This window comes from Elephantulus edwardii, unplaced genomic scaffold (assembly GCF_000299155.1).
Source record: "Elephantulus edwardii isolate Elephantulus edwardi_28Jun2011 unplaced genomic scaffold, EleEdw1.0 scaffold00010, whole genome shotgun sequence".
Taxonomy (NCBI): Eukaryota; Metazoa; Chordata; class Mammalia; order Macroscelidea; family Macroscelididae; genus Elephantulus; species Elephantulus edwardii.
The window spans coordinates 25,578,935-25,583,473 of NW_006399760.1; positions in this window are offsets into that span (position 1 = coordinate 25,578,935).

Below are 4,539 nucleotides of genomic sequence, written 5' to 3' on the forward strand. Positions count from 1 at the left end.
CTATCCTGTGCCATCTTCACCAGCACTGATGTAATTGTGGTCATTGTAACAATCACCATGTCAGTCCATTGGTAAGGGTATTCTTTTTTCTTTTTTGCTGACCCTCCACATTTCCAAGAATGGTCTCTGTCTCCACTCTTAACAACATGCCCAAAGTGTGTGAAATGAAGCTTCACCGTCCTTGTCTCCAAGGAGTCCAGTGGTTTCATCTTCTCCAAGACATGTATGTTTGCTCTTTTGGTGGTCCTGAGAAATTTGATGCTCATCTCCAACACCACAACTCAAAGACATGAATTCTTCATCTGTCATTCTTAGTCACTGTCTAACTTTCAGATGCATAACTAGTGATTGAAAAGATCATAGCCTGAATCAGGTGCGCTTTAGTCTTTAAACTGACATTATCATTTATTATAATTAGTACCCTGGCTCAGTCCCTGACAGCAGATTTTCAATACAACTTACCTTTTGTTGTCGTGACTACAGGTCAACACCAAAGGTGTTGAGTATGGATCCAAGAAAGATGAAACCATTTACAACACCAATCTTTTCTCCATCTATAATGATATTTCCTGTTGACATAGTGGTAAGGATTTTTGTTTCCTTGATGTTGTTATGTAATACATATTGAAAACTGTAGTCTTTGATCTTCTCTAGCAAGAGCTTCAAGTCATACTCACTTTCAGGAAAAGTTTGTGTCATCTGCATAACATAGATTGTTGATGAGTTTTCCTCTGATCTTAATGCTATGTACTTCTTCATGAAATCCAGTTACTTGAATGATGTGTTCAGAATACAGATTGAATATATGGGATTACTCAAAACTCTTTCTAGATATTTGATTCTGTTGTTGTTGTGTACTGTAGAGTCGGAACGGACCCATAGATGACCCACCAGTGGGTTTTCAGAGGCAGTTAATCACACAGGAAGAGCTTGTCTATCTTTCTCCCACATAGCAGCTGCTGGCCTTGAACCATGTGCCTTCGGGATTTCAGCACAGCTTCTTGCCACTAGGTTCATTTGATTCTAGAATTTGTAATAACATATGTTGTTGTTATTGTTGATTGCATTCCAGTCAAGTATGACTCATAGTGACCCTATGAACAAAAGACCTGAAGCCTTTCTATAACTATTGACATTTATCAAAGTTCACAGAGTTATAAGTTATTTTATGATTTGGCTTGGTGTAGAGGTCTGCCAGGTATAGGGCAGAGAAATATTTTAGCTTCTGTTCATTCTTCAAGCAGACTATTTACTTTGTTCTTGTCTGGTAATTCTATTACCTCTATGATTTTTTTAACTTCATTGAAATAATTGTTGTTGTTGTATACTGTCGAGTCAGAACCAACCCATAGCTGACCCTCCAGCTGTTTTTCAGAGGCAGTAATCCAGTTCATGTTTTTTTGCAATTACTTGCTATGCATCTTAGAGCTGGACAATAACTAAGGATTATAGAAGAAAGATTGATGCCTTTGAGTTGTAGGGTTGAAGAAGAGCATTGAACATACCAGGGACTGCCAGGAGAACAAACATGTTTGTCCTGGACAGGGTGAAACCAAGCTGCTCCCTGGGGGCAAGGATTTTGAATCTCTGTCTCACATATTTTGGGCATGTGGCCAGGAGGGACCAGTCCATGGAGAGCCACATCATGCTTGGAAGGGTGGAAGGATAGTGCAGGAGAGGAAGACCCCATATGAGATGGATTGACTCAGTGACTGGAGAAATGGGATAAGGTCTGGAGATGATGAGACTGGTTCAGATAGGGCAGGGTTCAGAGCTAATGCACATAGGGTCACTATGAGTTGCAGGCAACTCGATGCGCATAACAATAACAGCAACAACAACAACAATCACACAGAAGGAGATTGCCCATCCTTGTCCTGCAGAATCAAAGCACATGCCTTCAAGATTGCAGCACAGATTTTTACCACTAGGCTACCAGATCTCCCTACTCAGACTATATCATCACTTTGAATCTCTAATTATAAGAGGAAGTTTTATTTTATTTTATATTTCAAATATTATGTCATGAGACCAAAGTATCATTATTTGCTTCTTAAAATCTGGTATTATATGAAAATTGTAATATTTTATCATAATTTTCATTGGAAAAAACTAAAACTATTACTTACATACATGGCCATCAAATGATACTGGTTTCTTAGCCTGTTGAAGAACATATACTTGTTTTTGTTGTTTTTTCATGTATATTCATTCCTCTTCTTAACAATGACTTTTTTTTTAAGATTGGCAAAGCTTCATCTTACATAATTTGGACAGGTTGTTAGGAGGGGTTATTCTTTAGAAAGGGGCATCGTGTTTGGAAAAGTGGAGTATCAGTGAAAGAGAAAGATCCTCAGCAAGAAGGGTTGACACAGCAAATGCAGCAATGAGCCCAAGTGTGTCAGAGACGATGAAGTTGGCACAAGATAGGACAGGGTTCAGATCTGTTGTTTATAGAGTCACTACAAGTCATACCAACTCAATGGCACCTAACAACAGCAGCACTGAACTAATAATTACTATAGTTACTAAGAATGACAGAAGAAGAATTGATGCCTTTGAGTTATGGTGCTAGAGAAGAGTCTTGAACATACCAAGATCAGCAAGAAAACAAATAGGTCTGTATTAGAGAAGGTGAAACCAAGTTTCTCCTTGGGGGCAAGGATTTTTAAACTGTCTTACGTGCTGTGGGCATGTGGTCAGGAGGGATCAGTTTTTGGAGAAAGACATCATGTTCAGAATGGTGAAGAGACATCAAAGGACCTGAAGATTCCAGATGAGATGGACTATGAATAAGGATGAAAAGAAGAATTGATACCTTTGTGCTGTGGTGTTGGAAAAAGAATGCTGACTGCCAAAAAGAATGGACTACCAAAAGGACAGATATGTCTTGGAGAAGGTGGAGACAGAGTGCAAAGATGATGAAGTTTCATCTCACATATTTTGGGCACATCCCTTACAGAGGAGCACCGTACTTGGGAAGGTGGAGGGAGGGCGAAAGAGAAGAACCAGGAGGACTGACAAGGTGACAGCAGCAATGGCTTGAATGTGTCAGAGATTATGAAGATGGCACAGGTTAAGACTGTTCATTCAGATCAGTTGTTCAAAGGGTCATTATGAGTTATACTCAACTTGACAGCACCTACCCAGAACAAGAGTTACTAATAATATTTATTTTGGAGATAGTATTTTTCTATAGATTGGATTATTGTTTACAAGTTTACACAGTTCAAGGCCACAAGTTGTTCCATGGGAGAAGGATGGACAATCTCTTCCCATGTGATTAACTGCCTCTGAAAACCCACTATGGGTCAGTTCCAACTCTATGGTAAACAACATACATACACATTCACATGTGTACAACTAAAAAGATTTCCAAAAACTGAACATAACCTTTTACTTGAGCTTCTTCTTGTAGTTGTTGTTATGTGCCATCAAGTCGCTTGTGACTCATAGCAGCCCTATGTACAAAAGCCCTAAACCCTACTCTATCTCTTGCCAACCTTATTGTCTCCAACCACCTATCCTCATTACCCCAGTGACAGAATCAATCCATCTCATTGAGGGTCTTCCTCTCCTGCACTGTCCCACCACCCTTTCCAAGGTCTGATCCCGCCTTGCAACCTATCCAAAGTATGTCAGATGAAGCTTCAGAATCCTTGCCTCCAAGGAGCAGCCTGGTTTCACCCTATCCAGGATGAACTTCTTTGTTCTCCTACCGGTCTATGATTCAATACTCTTCTCCAGCACCAAAGCTCAAAGGCATCGACCCTCCTTCTTTCATCCCTAGTCATTGTTCAGCTCTCTGATGAATAGCAAGTAATGGCAAAGACCATGGCCTGTATCAGGTGCACCATAGTCTCAAAACTGATATCATTGCTGCTCCTCGGTACCTTGCAGAGGTCTCTGATAGTAGACTTTCCCAATGCAATTCATCTTTTAATTTCCTGGCTATACCAAGAGTGTTGATTGTAGAGCCAAGCAAACTGAAGCTGTCAACAATCTCAATCTTTTCACCATCTATCTTGATGCTGCCAATTGGCACAGTGGTAAGAATTTGTTTTCTTGATGTTGAGCTTCAATTTTTATTGAAGGCTGCTTTCCTTGACTTCTGCAGCAAGCGCTTCAGGTCCTCCTCAATTTCAGCAAGTTTTACTTGAGCTTAGATTAAAAAAATATCATCCTCCCTTAGAAACCTGTCAGTATTTTACCCACCTTCTATTTCAAACCTACTAGTATCCTAATTTTCATCAACTATAGAAATTAGTGTAGGCAGCATGGAGACAACTGCATGTGACGCCTACCAACTCCACAAAGAGGAACCTTCCTTATCAAAAACATTGATAGTACAAAACTCAATCCTACAATAACAGACTTGGTCTCCCACACGTATATATCTACTTATACTAACTTCAACAACAATTTTACTGCTGGATTGGGTCCAAAATCGGTTGCTATGATCATACAGACATCACAAATTCATACTCAAATTTATGGAGTTTATTAGGGAAATTACAGTTCAGGTTGGCATAGAACTAC